This window comes from Antechinus flavipes, chromosome 1, assembly GCF_016432865.1.
Source record: "Antechinus flavipes isolate AdamAnt ecotype Samford, QLD, Australia chromosome 1, AdamAnt_v2, whole genome shotgun sequence".
Taxonomy (NCBI): Eukaryota; Metazoa; Chordata; class Mammalia; order Dasyuromorphia; family Dasyuridae; genus Antechinus; species Antechinus flavipes.
This window is the reverse complement of record NC_067398.1, coordinates 53,051,248-53,069,349: the sequence shown is the minus strand read 5'-3', so window position 1 is coordinate 53,069,349 and position 18,102 is coordinate 53,051,248. Positions and strand designations below refer to the sequence as shown.

At 38.8% G+C, this 18,102-nt stretch overlaps 1 protein-coding gene across 1 annotated transcript in view; it reads right to left on the bottom strand.

Moving 5' to 3' along the window:
* The window catches only part of TRH (thyrotropin releasing hormone), a 36,470-nt gene extending 19,892 nt beyond the window's left edge, over positions 1–16,578 (bottom strand). The window contains exon 1 of the mRNA XM_051982878.1: positions 16,419–16,578. The gene's annotated coding sequence lies outside the window, so the exon portion shown is untranslated. The remainder of the gene's footprint in view (positions 1–16,418) is intronic.
* Positions 16,579–18,102: the final 1,524 nt, after the last annotated feature.

Genomic DNA, 18,102 nt, shown 5'->3' with positions numbered 1-18,102 from the left:
ATCAGAACTCCTGCCTCCAGATTCTGTACTGAGCAGAACATTGCAATGCCTTCTGAGAAAAATTCTTTGGAAAACAAGTTCTATTTTTTTCTGCCTGCTTCTTCAAAAGCAACTTAAGAAACTTAAGAAGTTAACCTATGGTTTTTTTTGTCTTCCTTTATGATCCTGTTCACTTCTCAAGGTTTCCCCAAGCCATACAGTTCTCCTCTTCCTTTTGCTCTCAAATAAACCTTATTAAAGTATAAGCTAATAATGATCCATATTCTTAATAATGTAATAATAAATAATTCCTTAATAATTAATAAGATGATTAATCATTTCTTAATTACTTGATATTCTTTCTAGGAGTATTTACATTTTCAAAGAAGACTCTTCAAGAACAAAAGAAATTAATAAATTTCTCATAGATAGGAGACTGAGAAGATGTTTTTGATCAGGGAGCCTGACCTTCTCAAATCACACTTTGTAGGCAGCCATCTACCATTTTTCTGTGTAAGAGAAGACCTCAGTTTACAGCCTTCCATAATCTGGTTCCTACCCACCTACTTCTCTAGACTGAAAGCATTTTCCTTGCTTTCCTCCACTCTGAAGTCTAGTCCTGCTGACTTATTCCGTAAGATCCCAGACATCAAGCTGGAAGGTAAATTGGAAGACATCAAATCCAACCCTTCCATTTCACAGATGAGAAAGCTGAAATCTAAAGAATTTGAGATTTGGATCCCTCTGTCATTAACTGTCTGAAGATGGGATTCGAATCCAGGTCTTCCTTATTCCTCTCTGTGCCTGTGTACAGGGTATCTCCATGCCTTGTACTCATTCCTCTTCTCTAATTCTTGGGACCCTCACTTCTTTCAAGGTTCAGTACATATACTTCTCAGGAAGACTTTTGGTTCTTGGTGTTCTTCCCCATCCTCTCAAATTATCATGTACATTCCCACCTGTTTACAAGTTGTATTCTTCATAGAATATAAGTTCTCTAAGGGTAGAAACTGCTTTTCATCTTTGCATCCTCATCCCTCAGTGCAGTGTTTTGATCATTTAATCACTTAACAAGCATTTATTAAGAGATTAATTACTATGGCAATGGCTGGAGATAAAAAGAAAGGAAAAACCTTAATAAATGCTTATTGGATTATTTTAAATACAGATGATTTTGCTCCAAGGGAGATTTTTTTTTTAGAAAGTGACCAAGACTCCCAGGACCCTTGGCACTATCACATTCCCCAGTGTTGGATTCCAAGGAAGCAGAAGTTTGGTTCTTCTCTAGGGTCAAGATGGCTCAAAGGTGAGCATCATATTGCACCTTCTCTCACTGGACTGCAGCAGACTAGTTGGTTTGTGGAAGCACCGAGAGTCCAGTTCCTGGAAACTTCAAAGAATAAGTCAAGAGAGGAAGTTCAATTTAGGAATCAATTAGGAAACCAGGGACAATTTGCATAACGAATGAGACCGCTGGGGTATGAGACATGACTTTCATTTAGGAGCTAGGGAAGTTGTTAATAAAATTAGCCAACTCTATACCAGCTGGAGATCCAATCAAATAAAGGCCAGAGTTAGGGACTCTTCCAGAACCCATATTCCAGTTGTGATTGAAGAGGCAGAAGCCCAGAAAGTCATGGAATACTGGACTTAGGACTGGAAGGGAGCTCAAAGGTATTCTATTTCAACTCCCTTCATTTTATAAAAACACCCAGAGAAATTGTATGATTTGCCCAATGTCTCACAGAGATGGGATTTTATCCCAGATCCTCTGACTACAGAGGAAGACTCTGATAAAGGAGGGACTGGAAACTATAAGGGAATAGCCTCTATTGAGCTGATAGGAGAGCTAAACCTTCTAGGGGAAACCAAAATGCTTGAGTAAATGATATTTCAATTAGACATACACACCTAGGAGTAATAGGTATAAGGACACAAATTCTAACACAGAAGAATCAGATTTACTTTAACAGACCCTGGCTTTAAAACCAAGGAGTCTCTTTCCTTGAGACACAGCTGAGAAATGAACCTAGACTGCCTCCAGGTGACCCTTGATTTCATTGGCCTAAGGAAAACAATGTAGAAATTCCTTCCATCAATACGGACTGACAATCTGTCTATAACTTAATGTGGATTCTTTTTAAAAATAATATTTTATAGTATAGATTTTTAAGAGTATTTTCTTTCGATTATATGCAAAGGCAGTTTTTAACATTCATTTACAAATTTCTCAATAGTATTTTACTTTTTCCAAATACATGTGAAGACAGTTTTCAACATTCATTTATATGACTTTGTGTTCCAAATTTTTCTCCCTCCTTTCCTTACCCTTCCCTAGACAGCAAATAATCTCATATAAGTTAAATATGTATAATTCTTTTAAACATATTTCTATATTTATCATGTTGCATAAGAAAAATCAGACCAAAAGGGGAAAAACTATGAGAAAGAAAAACAAACAAACAAAAAAAGGTGAAAATAATATGCTTTGATCCATATTCAGTCTCCATTGTTCTGTCTTTGGATGCAAATGGCATATGAACATTAAATTTTTTAAAATTTTGAATTCCAAATTTTCCTTCTTCCTTTTCTCTCCTTCCCCTTCCTAAAACAGTATGCAATTTGATATATACTATATATGTACAGTCATATAAAACATATTTCCACATTAGTCATATTGTGAAAGAAGAAACAAACAAATGGAAAAAAAAACACACACACCCAAAAGTGAAAATAATATGCTTTGATCTGTTCATCAGTTTTTTATCTTGATGTGGATAGCATTTTCCAACATGATTCCTTTGGAACTGTCTTGGATCATCGTATTTCTGAAAAGAGCTAAGTAATGCATAGCTGATTGTTTAAATGTTGCTCTTACAGTTATCCCATCCACATCTCAAGGACATGTTACCCCCAAAACCTGGAAAATCCCTATAAAATTTTTTGGTCTTCTCTTTGTACTAAAGAAAAAGTCTGAATTTTTCTTATCCCTTTAAGGGGTATTTACAGTACTTCATGGTAAAATTTGGGTTAAGTATTTGGTCATAAGGTATATGTCGACTTTAGTACCTAGAAACCCATTTCCTTCATGGTCATCCACAGTTTTAACCTCTGACTATGGCCTCTGGTCTGTCAGGCATGCCTACCATGCCCTGTGTCTTGATCTGCTGGGTCACTAACAGCTTTGGCCCCATTCCATCAAATTGTGTTGGCTTTGAACTATGAAATCACTTCTTCCTTCACTTTGCCCCTTCTCTAAAGGCTTTGTCCTAGAATCTCTTCTCTTTCCAAATGACTTTATCAACCTCTATGGATTTAATGACTACCTCTAGGCTGATGACTCCCAAATCTATTTATCCAGCCCAATCCTCCTTCAGAACTTCAGCCCCACATCACCAACTACCTTCTGGACATTGGATATCTTGGACATATTTAAGTATCAAGCTAGTAAAACCTATACACCCAAATCACAACCCTCTTCATAATTTCTCTATTTTCACAGAAAGTTCTTCTATGTATTCTTTCACTATCCTAGGTTCATAATTTTGGTGTTTTCCTAAATTCTTCATTCACATATACAATCAGTTGCCAATTCTTACTGGGTCTATGTCCATATTCTCTCCCCCATTTGACCCTCCTCTCCACTCATACTGACCCCACTCAAATTCAGGCTTTTATCACTTCTTACTCAGACTATCCCATTGGTCTTCAGTTTCAAATCTCTCCTATCCATTCTAATCCAGCTTCCATAAAACCACCAAAATTATTTTGTTTAAGCCTAGATTTGATCATATTAATATCTTACTCCATGGACTCCAGTAATTCTTTATTGTCTCTAGGTAAAAATAGAATTTTTTGTGTTTGACTTTTAAAGTCCTTTACAACCTGCTTTCAAACTATCTTTCCAGCCTCCTTATGCAATACTCTCTTTGGCAGTCTATCCACCTTTCCTAGGCTCTATTCCTCATCACTAGAATGCACTCCTTGCTCACCTCCTCAGAATTCTTCACTTTCTTCAAAACATAATTAAAATATCATCTTCTACATGAAACCTCATCTCTGAATGAAAGGATTTGGCTGTATGATTTCTGATTTTACATGCGAACATGACAGAAGATGGTATAGTGGTAAAAGGGTTGTGTCTGAAGTCAAATAACAAGATTCAAATAGTAGCTTTGCCCCTTATCATCTTGGGTAAATCTCAGCTACAATGTGCTTCAGTTTTCTCCTCTGGAAAAATAAGACTTGGACTAGATCATCAAAGATTTTTTTTGACTCTATATCTATGTTACAATAAAGGATGAGAGCACAGTTATTATGCTTTTGAAATGCTGTTTTTACAACAGATTTGTGAGGTGAGAAGTATTTTCTTATTTTTAAAGGAAGAAAATAGACTCAGAGAGTCACATAGCAAGTCAGAGCCAAAATTCAAAACCAGAACTTCTAAAACCTGAAACATTTCTCCACCATCCAAGATTTCCTCTTATTATTTGATTCCCCAATTATTTCTGCTGACCTGGCCCCTTGAGTGATCCATCCAAGACCATGAAGACCTCAAGTATCTTTCTAAAGTCTATTTTCACTTTCAGAAGGTACTGCCAAGTGGGACACCTTGCAACAATATAAGCCTCCAAGCCCTGAGCTGCCCACTCCATCTATTGGAAACCTACAACAGGAAGGCACAAATTGCTAAACTTTCAAGAGTCCTCTGTCTCTGGCCCCATGTCTTTCTTTTCTTCTGAGGGTTTCTTCAGTTTTTGAGCCCCTGCTTTCTCTTGACTTTGCTTTCTCTAAACTCCTGCTCATCTTAGCCTTGCCCCAGACTTCTAGCTTCCAGCCATTGCTACCAAATAGTTCCATCTCTTCAATTCACAACAACCGGGGGTGGGGGACTCAGTTCGACACACTTAGCTCTCAGAAATGAGTGGGGGAAATGAAATGATAAAAAGCTGGGCTGAGTGACAATAATTCCCCCTATCAGTTTCCTGATGGCCTTTTTAATACTAAACAGCCTATTATGAGTCAGGCCCTGGAAGGCTTAATTGGGAACTTACAAGTCTGTTTTACTTGCATTGGATTCTCTCCAGGAGAACAGGTCTAAATAAAAGATCCCTGTGCATCAGCTCCGCGGTGTTTTTTATTACACAGTTGATGTACTCAGCTTTGCACGCAATCCCTTCTCATTGGTGTGCAGAGGAGGAGAGAGAAAACTAAATTGGTGGCTGCCCTCAATTTATGAAAGGTTAGAGAAAAGCAGGAGGCAAAGAACTTAGCTTGTGTATTTGTTCCAAGAATATCAGTCTCTTGGGTACAGAACAGGGTACTTTTCATGACCGGGGCAAGAAGGGATTAAGAAGATCCACGGGATCGTAGATTAGAGATGAAAGAGACCATGAAAGTCGTCAAGACCAAGGTCAGAGAGTGACTTATCCAAGATCACAAATGACAGATACAATGAAAGGTAAAAACAATTTCTTCCCTCGAGGAGCTCTTTATCCAACTAGGGGAGATGACACTTAAGCAACTATGGACAAACAAGATAGATTATAGATATAGATATAGATAGGATAACTTGAAGATGATCCCAAAGGAAAAAAAAAACATTAACATTAAGTACTAGCAGTAACTTTCTTGCAGAAAGTAGAATTTTGAACTCAAGACCTCTAACTCCAAATCTAGGGCAGTTTTCCCTGTGCTATATTATTCCCCTAATAAGGAAATGTAAATTTTCATTCTTAATAGGCACTATTTCATTGAATTCAATCAAGAAACAACAAGGCATTTATTAAGTACCCATTGAAGGTACAATACTGTGCTACCCATATTTCAAATAGACATCTGTGTGGTTTACTGCTCTAATAGCATATTTGTATCTCATCTCATCAATCTCATTTAACAGATGAGGAAATTGAGGTGCAGAGAGATGAGGTTGCCCAATGTCACTGAGAGCTCAGGCTAGAATCTCTTACTCCATATCAAGCTGTGTCTAAGTCTCCTATAAGCACTCCACCAAGGGAAAAGCTATACAGGATGGTGATAGGACACATGACATAGACTCCAAAAGGATAGAGGAATAGATTTCATTAAAACATACCAGAAATATTGGGCCATCACAATAAATAGCAAAGGCTGGTTCCCTAGACTCTGCTCCTAAAAGTAGAACTGTTATTTTGTTTTTGTTAGATTTTACTCCATTATTGGACTTCAGAGTAATACAGTAGAGAAAGGACATTTGCAAGCATCTTGCCCGACCTACCCCCTTTTCTCTCACCTCCTAGTTGAGGAGGAAGTATTAGTCATCGTGGGGGTTCTAAGCAATGTCAACCCATAAGCAGAGACTCGGTGTCTAACCCATTCTTGGGTTACATGAACCCATAATTTAGATTCACTTCTCTCCAAGAAATTTTCCCAACTCGACTGGCTCAAGCTCTCCTTCCTTCCCTTGAGACTGGATTTTGTGGTGCTATAGAATTGTGATTGCCAAGAAGTCCTAGACCTAGTTCTTTGCAGTATGAAGTATTAGAATTGGAAGGTACCTTAGAATCATAGTTTCCTGGAATATTAGATGAGATCAGAGTCACTCAAGCTAGTTCATTCATTCACAGTGAGGGAATGAGGATCTTTGGATTCTAATTCAAGTCTCCTAGTTCCCACCCAGGACTTTTTCCAGTTTCCTAAATAAGGACAAGGTTTTCATCCCAGAAGAACAGCTATGCCCCACACATCCAAGCTTCTCTAAAGCTAATAAACTTCCTTATAATATAAAGAATCCCTTCTTTTTTGCATAATAGAAGAATACCTCCAAATAGAACAAGGAGATGCAGTTATAACGAGGATGGGGTACCTGGAGCATTTTCCCAGGGATGCTGATGATCACCATCTTTAGGGGACAGGGGCTAGGCAGGCTTCCTTTATGCATGATCCCTCTCTCCCAGTCCTCTGCTAGGGCAAGAACCCCATCAGTATGAAGTCCCTCTCCCAAAAAGATTTACTTTCCCCTTTCCAGCTGAATTTGTTCCAAGCTACAGAATTTCTAGTTACAATTCTGATCTGGTATTTAAGGAATTATAGGTCTACAGCTGGAAGGGACTTCTAATCCAATCCCTTCATTTTATAAATGATTTTATAAATGAAGATGTTGTTGTTCAGTTGTGTCTAATTTTTTGTGACCCCAATTGGGGTTTTCTTGGCAAAGATACTGGAGGGGTTTGCCATTTCCTTCTCTAACTCGTTTTTCAGATGAGGAAACTGAGGCAGACCGGATTAAATCACACAACTACAAAAGTGTCTAAGACCAGATTTGAATTCAGGAAGCTGAGTTTTCCTGACTCCTGGCCTGGCGCTGCCTAGCTGCCCATAAGTGAAGGTACTGTGGTCCAGAGAATTGGCTTGCCCAAGGATCCATATGTAGCTAGCACAGGACAGCTCTGGCATTCAAGTCCCCATCCCTTGGCCCAAGACTCAGTTTTTCTCTCCACTGTACCAGGTGCTACCCTCTACATGCCCTATATCTTTGTGTAGATCCTATATCTCTCTGGAGCAGAAATAAGTTAACTCTATCCTTCCCATAATTGTCCCTTGAATTTATATAGCACTTTAGTAGGTCTCAAAAAGCCTCTTTATTTATCAATATTATCTACTATAATTCATCATCCATTACTTCTTTAGAGCCTTACAATGGCAGATAATGAATAGAGCTTTGGATCTTACTCAAAAAGACCTAGGGGTGAATTCTGCTTACAATCTCTGTGACTGTGGACAAATCACTTAATCTATCTTCACCTCAGTTTCCCTCTATATAAAATTATTGGACCCAATGGATTTGAAGATCCATTCCAGCTCTACATCTATCCTATGAACTCTTTCAGCTAGGAATGTTAGGGATTATTACTCCCATTTTCCAGGAATAGAAAACAAAGGCCCAGAAAAAGGAATTAAACTGCTCAAGTTAATATAATTGTTCTGAATTCTTCATAAAGTCTATATCCCAGTATCTTTGAGAAGAGAAAAAGGAGAAAGGATCCTTAGGTGGGAAAGATGGTACAAGAGAAAGGAAGCAGAAACCAGGGCTCTCCTGAAAGAATGAGTCTTCTGAGTTATAAACAAAAATAAAATATAATGGCATCAATGCCAACATACTGTGCCTCTTTTCCCAGATTCTCTCTCCTCATTTGATTTGATTTGTTTGTTATTTTTATTTTTTCTCCTCATTTGAATAGTGTAGGCCTTTTTAATCTATTAACTTGTTTTTTTGATAACTCTTCTCAAATTTATGTTTGAAAAAATATTTCCTATTTTATAACTCCATTTTAATATAATTATTTTCCTTTGGAATGCTACTTATTTTATACATTTAGAAGTATTTTTTCTGAGAGATCCAGAAGCTTCCCTATTCTGCCACAGGGCGGAATTCTTGACTGGAGGGACAGAAAATCATGTTCCTTTAATCAGAGGATGGTTGTTTATAAAAGTAATCAACCTGGGAGTATTGATCAGCAAGCTTAATTTTATCAGGACAGACAGATCTGAGTTAAGGCTACTTGCAAAGGAAAGGGAAAAAATAAGGAGAGCATTTAAGTTTCTATCATGTGAGAGGGAATTAGGAAGAGAAAAGATCTTACAACAAATGCATCCTCTAGGAAAAACTGATGGAACAGGAAGGGCCCTGGCTTCTAGTCCCAGCTGGGTCTAGATATTGGGCTTCTAGATATTGGCCGATCACTCCCTGTTTTCTATGTCACAATTTCCTCTGCTGTGAAATAAGGAAATAAAACCAGATGCGTTCCAAGGCTCTATCTGACTCTGTGGTTCTTTGGGTAAAAGTAAGGTAGGATAGAGGAAAGAGGACTTCCTGTGTCTGGAACACACTTCTGACTAGCACTCTATCCACTGTATCACCTAGCTGCCGTTTGTATCCCTACACTGAGCACCATCCGTGGCATACAGGAAGCACTTAATCATTGCTGTTAGGTTGATTTTTGTGTCTCTCCCAACAGCTTCTTATATTGCACATAGTTGGAGCTTAATAAGTATTGATTGAATGTGAAATGGGGAATCACAGTTTTGTGAATCACAGAGAGAGCTAGAAGGAGGCTTTGAGATCAGCTTAGTGTCCAAGCATCTTATTTTATCAGGGAAGATGCTGAAGACCAGGAAAGGTAAATAATTTTGTCTGTTCCCTTGTTCCCTTATTTTATATTTAAAGAAACCCAGCTGGGTTTAAAGAATCCTGCCTTGGTAAGGCAATCTTGTCCCAAGCCAAGTTGCAGAGATTCCAAGATGAAACTGAGCTATATAAGAATAGAGCACTGGACTTTGATTAGGCTGAACTGAGTTCTAATCCAGCCCTAGACAATTACTAACTGTGGGATCCCAGCAAGTCATCTAACTTTTGTCTGCCTCTATTTCTCCAAGTGTAAAATGAAAATAATAATGGCACCTGCCTCCTAGAATTGTTGTGAGAATCAAGTAATTAACATTAAAAAGGTCGTGGCATAGAGCCTGGCACCTAGTGAGCACTTAATAAATGCTTATTCTCTCTCCCCTTCCTCATTTCTCTTCTTATTCCATTCCTAGTTGTTAACCTCGTTCTGGCCCTCTTGGCTCGCTCTCTTTTCCATTCTTCAAGTCAACAAGCATTTATGATTAAGTGCCTACTAAGTGTCAGACACTGTGCTAATCCTTTCTTTGACAAAATTTAAAAGTAGGTCAAATGTGTCCCTGACATTTTCTAACTCACTTTCTGTACCCCTTTTTTTCCTCAAAAAACTCTTTTTCCTTGACCTCCTTCCTCAGACCCACTCTGTATAAACTGTCTAATTGGACTGCTGCTGGATTAATTAGTTTTGTCAGAATGCATTCTCTCTTATCTTTTATTCTTTGTTATAAGGAATAACTTTCTGGGTGAGTCAGGGGAGAGGGCTATGTTAGGAAATGAAGGTGATATAAAAAAAGAGTAGGAAAATCAATCAAAGATTTTAATTTTAAAAAGACAACTGAGTTATGAATCAACTTATCCTTAAGAAAAGTTTAGACACACCAGGAAATCAATCTCCTAAGAGTTTATTGAAAGCCATTTACTATCTGAGAAGAGTTTTGAGTCAAGTTTTCTCTGTCTGAGAAGAGACAAGGTAGTACAGTAAATAAAATGTTGAACTTAGAGTCAACTGGATCAGGTTCAAATCTCTGCCATGACACTATTAGGTGTATGATCAAAGTATAAGTCCTTTAATTTCTCTGTGCCTCAGTTTCCTCCTATGAAATTTTGGATAATATATTTATAGGACCTATCTCACAGGGTTGTGAGAAGATCAAAGGAAGCATTATAGGTGAAGCATTTTGCAAACTTTAACACAATTTGTAAATGTCGGTTATTATTATTTATTTATTTTTAACATAAAAAAAAATAATTTCAAATTCTCTCTCTCCCTCAAACCTCTCTTCCACCTACTAAAAAGACAATCAATATGATGGCAAATATTGGTTATTGTTATCAGAAATATGGTAGGTTGGTGAGGGGGGTAGCAAGTTCTATTTTGAATGTGTTGAATTTGAGTTGCATCTAGTTTGAAATATCCAAAAGGCAAGGATCAGCGTTCAGGAGACTAGTTAGATCTAGATAAAGAGATCTGGGAGCTATCTGCATAGTGATGATCATTAAACTCATAGGAATTAATAAGGTAAGGGAGAGAGAGAAGAAGACCCAGGATAATCTTGGGGGATACTTACAAATGGGACCACAGTCCCAAAGGAGACTGGGACAGAGCAACCAGACAGGAGGGGAACCAGGAAAAATGAGGTGAGCCACAAAAGAAGACAAGAGAGTCTCCAGGAGGAGAAGTCATGAATGATGAGAAGAAGGAAAAAAGCTTTTAGACTTGGCAGTTAGGGGAGCATTGGTAACCCTGGAGAGGGAGTTCTGCTGGTCAATGAGGTCAGAAGCCAGTCTGCAGCTGGCTGAGTTGGCAGGAGCCGTCATGGCCCTTCACCATGGTTTCCTTCATTATGTTTCAGCAGACACATTTAATATTGGAGGCATTGGAGTGATTGATCTCCCCCTTCAAGCCAAATAGGTAAGGGAAATTAAAAGAAATTAAAAAAAACAAACTTTTAATAAACTCCACTCAGACAATTAGTGCCAAAAGTGACAAAGCTTGACATTCTCTCAGCATGAGCAATTGTTTATGAGAACTCAGAGAATTAATTATGGTAACTGGGCAGCGTGGTGGCTCTCACCTCAATTTAGTTATGAATGGAAGGGCCTGACATCTTCATACTTGGGGCCAGAAAGAAGGATAGGAGAGCCACTCAGGTGCCTTCACAAGGATTGCTGTTGACATTGCTAGTTCCTGGGTCTGCCATCAGAAATGCTTGCAGAGCCGCAGGAGCCCAGATTTAATGTGTGTGGGGTCAGCTCCATTCTACAAGGTCCCCAGATTTTTGCTGCTCCTTCTGCTTTTGTTATTCTACCCTGATCTCTGTTTTATGAATCAGTCTTTCTCTTTTTTATATGCTATCCCTGCAGGCTCTCAGTCTCCCTTCCCAAATACTCTCTATCCTTTTCCCCCATCATCTTCTTCCTTCTCTTCCTTTCCATTTCAACCAGCTCTTAGGGAAGAGGTTCAGAGAAGTTCATTGATTTGCTGACAAGTGTCTGTGGCAGAATTCAAGCCCACACTTTGTCCATGACATTGTCCACCGTATAAAGCTCACTCTGAAGTCTAGAGCATTCATCCCAAGTGTGTTTCTGTTCAATTACTCAGTCATGTCTGATTCTTTTTGACCCCGTTGGGGGTTTTCTTGACAAGATACTGGAGTGATTTGCCCTCTCCAGTTCATTCTACAGAGAAGGAAACTGAGGCAAACAGAGTGAAGTGATGTGTCCAGGGTCACACAGCCAGTAAGTTTCTAAGACAGGATTTGAACTCAGACTTTCTGCCTCCAAGTCTGGCAATTTATCAACCATGCTACCCATCCTCTGTATAGAGACCTGGAGTAAAGGTGTAGTTCAGTGGTAAGAGAAAGAAGAAAAGGTCTAATACAGTTCAAATAGGGCATGAGCTGAGGCATCAGGTAGGGTGGAATAGAAGGCTAATCCATAGCAGAATGCATTTGGAACGGATCAAGTCAGCCTGATACTCTCAGTTTCTCTGGAGAAATCCAGCAGCTACAAGGGAGCAGACAAATCCAATGGTGTTGATTTTCTAGCAAGGATTCATGGAACAAGAAGAGCAAATGGTTGTGGAGCAAGGGATGTGGGATTCTAGGATAGAAGCTAGTAAAATGTTGAACTGGAGAACAAAAGAGTCAAGACTGAAACTGAGGCAAGGGAAATGTAAGTTGGAAAGATCATAAGGTGATAGATTTCAAATGGGAAGGAACCTCGGCAGGAATCTGGTACCATCCCTTTATTTTTTCAGTTAAGGAAGAAGACTCAGGAAGAGAGAGTGATTTCACAAGAAAAGTAGGGAATAAATGGCCAAACTTGGGGAATAAGCTCAAGTCATAGGAATAAAGGTCATGGTGGCCATAGAAGCCAAAGAAACTAATCCCAGTTTAGGTTACATTAAGAGTAGTATGGTTTCCAGAACAAAGGAAATAAGAGCCATGTTACAGGCTGCTTTAGTTAGAATATACCTGGAGCATGGTGTTCTGTTCCGAGAACCACATTGGAGAAGGACAACAGCTGGAATATATTCAAATAAGGATAATTCATATGGCAAGAAGTTTGGGAACCATATAAACAGCAACTGAATTAGGTACTTAAAACTATTAAGAAATTGTTGTTTGTTCTTCATTTTCAAACAGGACTAAGGACATCAGAGGGTGATGTCTTGACTTGAGCATGAACTGGATTTAAGTGAGGAAGGATTGCACAAAGTCATCAGCCTCACTCTTTCTTCCAGAGACCCTGAAGTTCATTTTCAAGACAAAAGTCAAAATGAGAGTGGCAGGCTGGGATGCTATGGGTGATCTTGGCAACTTTGATGACTGCCCAAATTCTAAGGACTACTCAGTGCCTGCCTGAGTTACCTCCGTGGCTGTTGGAACAAAATGTCCTCATGCATCCATTCTGCCAGGGGTTGTCTTCACATGCTTGGGACAGACATTCCCCTAATCAACAGGTTTGAGACTTGTTGATAACTCTCAATCCAGGGCTCCAAGAAACTGCTGAATGTGAAATAACTGTTCTTTGATAAAATTGGCTCAGCAATCCAAGCTAATTTAAGAAGTAGGGAGTATTTCGACTAAAGTAGAGAAGATACCAGGGAGACAAAATTGCTGTTATCAAAAACTTGGATGCCTGCCATGGGGAAAAGGTATCATGTTGTTCTGTGTAGTTCTAGGGGAGAGAAGTAAATGAGGAAGAAAGAGGGAAGATACAAGATGGCAATTTTCCACTCAACACAAAGAACTCTATGACCATTGGAGCTGTTCAGCAAAGGAATAGGCAGCATCACTAGGTAGTGAGTTCCCTGTTACTAGAAGTAGAGCAAGCAGATTTGTGGGGAGCATCTCCAAGGTCTTCTAAATGTCAAGATTGTACGATGCTAAATGTGAGAACCCGAGGGAGCAAAGGGGAAGACTGCAGCCAGAAGGGAGAGAGAGAGAGCTTTCATTTCCCTGGTGACTCACTGTGGCCCCAGCCCAGACACCATGAGAAATGCCAGGACTGATTATTCCAGTGTGACTACCTGATAGAATGTTCCCACTGATATAAAAGAGATAAAGCCCATAGGGAACAGGGAGTGACGTCGCTCAGCAATGTTCCTGATGATCAATGTACCAGGTGGAAATGAGCCTCTTCAATACTCCCTTAGTCCACTCAATCACCATCAGCTCGGGGCTTTCTGGAACATCTCACATATCCAGATGCTTATAGCCCCTCCCATTTTACCAACTGCTTTACCCACAAAACAATATGGCTTGGTGGAAAGAACTGACCATGAAGCCAAGGAGCTAAGTCCCATCTCTAACACATACTGGCTGTGTGACCCTGGGTAAATCAGTTAATGTTTATCTGCTTGAATTTCTTCATCTGCAGAATGGAGAGAATAATAATAATAACTATCTCCCAGGGTTGTTGTGAGCATAAAATGAGATCTTTGTAAAGTACTTTATAAACCCCCAAATGCTATAAAAATGCTAACCATGATTACTATTATTTCCTGTACCTAATACATAGCACCCATCTAATCATGTTTGTTGAATAGAATTAACCTGGGCAGTTTCCCACAGGAATTGCATTTTAATAGATTAAATTTTAGAGTCAAATAAATAAATCTCTAATTGTAGGATTTCAGACATTAGTAAAACTGATAAGGTAAATAAATGGGGTGGGGGTGCTAAAGTATTCTCAGGACCCCTAAAAATCACACCCTATAGATAACCATTTATTTTGTCTAATTATAAAGTCAATAATTTGGCTTTGGCTCTAGATTCTAGAACAGTAGTTTTTTGTATCATGAGCCCCTTTTGTCATTCTAGAAAAGCCCAACGACCCTGATTGCTTCTCAAAATAATGTTTTTATTTATAGAAAAACACATAAGATTACAAAAGGAAAAAACATAATGACTTCTTTATAATTTTTTAAATATTCAAGTCCTAAGAATCTATATTCTATTCTATAGCAGAGATACCAAAAGAGCATATGAAACAAATCAATTAATTATTCAACAAGCATTTAAGTGCCTATTATGTGTCAGTTATGTACCAGGTCTTGGTGGTACAGATTCTAAAAATAAAATAATTTATATCTGGGGAAGTATACATCTTATGGGGAAGACAAAGATAAGCATATCAACCAATCAACCAGAATTTATTAAGGTCCTAATATCTTCCAGACACTGTGCTAGGCACTAGGGATACAAGTATTGAAAAATTAAATAATCCCTCCTTGAATTACAATGGGGGAGACAACAAACAAATATCTAAGTATATATACATATATATATAAATAGAAAGTGAATAATTTCAAGTATTTTCAAAATAGTTAAATAAAAGGTAGTTTGGAAGAAAGGATGTTGGAGGTTGAGAGCATCAAGAAATATTTCATGCAGAAGGTGGTGCTTGAGCTGTCTTATAAAGGAAAAAGGAAGATTTCTATGGCACTTGGGTATAGGTACAAAAAAAGATGATAATGTGTATGAAGAATAGAGGGAAAGGCAGTTTGGCGAATCACAAGCTACAGGCTGAATGATAATATCCATTGAAGCTATATCCAAAGATATAGGATAAAATTGTAAAAGGTTTTAACCAGAAGAGTTCCTTTTTGATTGAAGAGGCAATAACAAGCCTCTAAAGTTGATTGAGTAAGGATGATGTTGTCAGATCTGGTGAGAAGGAAAATTACTTTGGCAGCAATTTGTAGGATGGACTGGAGGGTAAAGAGAAACTCAAGACAGGAGTCTTAAGAGATTGTTTCAGTAATCTAGCTAGAGGTGAAGAGAATCTAAACTAAAGTTATGAGCAAAGGACAAAGAAGCAGATGTGAGAGGTATTATGGGTATTAGAAACAGCAAGATTTGGCAACTCAGCTATATCAGGGAAGGTAGAGTGAGGAATCAAGGACAATATCAAAGTCACCAACTTGGAAGAATGGTGGTACTCTTGACAGAAATAGGAAAGTTTGGAAGCAGGAAGGTTTGGGTAGGGTCAAGAGGGAAGAAGAGAATAAGTTCAGTTTAGGATACATTTGAGTTTGAAATATATGCATATAAGTATATTTAGAAATATAAGTACCTATAAATATATTCATTCACATAACTGTATAATTATGTGCCATAATATAGAGTAAATATATTTGATAAACATGAAATAAATAAAAGGTAGTTTAAATATTGTAAGGGAACAATAACAAAATAATTTGGAAATGGCAATAAGAGTAGGGGAGAATGGGGAACTGATCAACTTCATAGAGGAAGATGGTATCATGAAGAATACTAGACTTAGGGGAAAAAAAAACATGGATTAATGTCCTATTTCTGATTTACTAGTTGTGTGACTTTGAAAAAGAAGTCATTTCATTTTTCCTGAGTCCCAGTTTCAGCATGAAAAGAAAAAAAAAAGTGTATTATCATTACCTCCTTTACAAGATTGCTATGAGAAAAGTATTTGTAAATCAATAGAAATATGAGTTGTGATGACTGCTTTTACCATCACCTTAATATGGTAGAGACTGTTGGATATGCTAGTAAATGTTTAACAACCAGTTCTCAAAAAATACATGACATATGTTTCAATTTAATGTGCATAATTTACATTTTCTCCATCACTTTCTTAAGTCTAGACAATCAACAAAGCAGTAAATCAGATCCTGATTCATTTCTGAGGTATAAATACTCACACCAAAAATTTAGAGCTCCAAATCCCTCCTGATTGTCCACATAATTTAGTTTCATTACACCTGGGTTCAAATACTAGCTTTGCCTTTTCATACTTTTGTAACTTTCAGCTTCTTTGGGTATAATTCCCTCAGCTATAAAAATGAAGACGTTGAGTTAATTGGCTTCTGCTTCTAAATCAACTCTTCTTTGAAAGCTGTAGTGCCAGGCATTCTTAGCAAACCAAAAAGTGCTCTTGAAATATGGATGCTGTTGGCTTTGCAGTTTTGTCTGGAGCTAGGGGTGTGATTTGGTTTGACCTCCAGAGATTTAAAACTAGCCCACTTCTCTCTGAAAAAAAGAAAAAGGAAAAAAAATAACAGGAAGTAAAGGCTGTGGACAAGAAGAGAGACAAAGAGGGGGAGAGAGAGAGAGAGAGAGAGAGAGAGAGAGAGAGAGAGAGAGAGAGAGAGAGAGAGAGAGAGAAAGACTGATAGAGACTGAGACAGAGAGAACCTGAGACAGATTGAGACGGAGAGACACTGACACTGATAGAGACAGACACAGGCAGAGACAGAGAGACATGGAGAGACAGAAACACACAGAGAGAGACACAGAAAAAGAAAGACAGAAAAACAGATAGAGACAGAGAGACACACAAGCACAGAGAGACAGCGACAGACAGACAGAGAAGGAGAGATAGACCCACAGAGACAGAGACAGAGAGGAAGGGAGATAAAGGGGGAAGAAAGGAGATAAAGACACACAGAGAGAAAGATAGAGCTAGATGGAAGGAAAGACAGAAAGAAAGGGAGGGACAGGAAGAGACAGACTGAAAGAAAGGGAGACAAATAGGGGAAGAGACAGTATGAAAGAATCACAAACTTCGAAAGCGGCTGCACACATTCTCTCCTGTCTTTGTGACTTCCCTGGGAAGGGGCTGATTAGGCGATCAGGAAGCGACTGGCAGCTGATTAGATGGCAGCAGACACCTGGAGTCAAGTATGCCCAACTTTCTCCTAGGCTCATTATCGGCCCTGATGTGCGCAGGAAGGAGGGAAGGAAGCGGCTTCCTTGTTTACAGCAGGAAAGGAGGCTCTCCCTGCAGAGCCAGATATGAAGCTAGACTCTGCTGGGCACTAAGCCCCCTTTCCCCTGCCTGGTCCCGGGGCCTTTCCTTCCTCTCACTCCACCAGAGACCCGGGCGGGGCAGTCTGATGTAGAGGAAAGAGTGATACAGTCCGGGATGAAATCTAAATTCAGTCCAGTCCCAACTCCCTCGTTCTGTGGTCTCTAGTTTCTTTCTTTCCCTGCTGCAGCCTTCAGTTTCTTCCCCATCTTGCTATGTGACTGTCAAAGGATCGTAAACTTAGAACTTGCAGGGACCAAGCCCCTTCATCTGGCAGGCAAGGAGACAGTGATTTGGCTAGGACCACATCGTAAGTGTCTGAGGAAGAATATGAACTCTAACCCTTGTGGTTAGATCCAAAGCTCTCTCTCCACCTCCCCTCTTCTGTTTATTCCTCATGTGTTCTATTCCTCACAATTTGCTGCTGCTGCCACCTCCTCCTCCTACTCTACTACACTACTACTATTACTACACTACTACTACTATTACTCCTACTCCTACTACTATTACTACTACTACTACACTAATACTATATAACTGCTACAACTACTACACTATTACTAGTATGATTATACTACTATTACTATTACACTAATATTTTATTATTGCTACAACTACTATACTACGACTACTATACTACTCCCACTACAATAACAATTATACTTTATGTT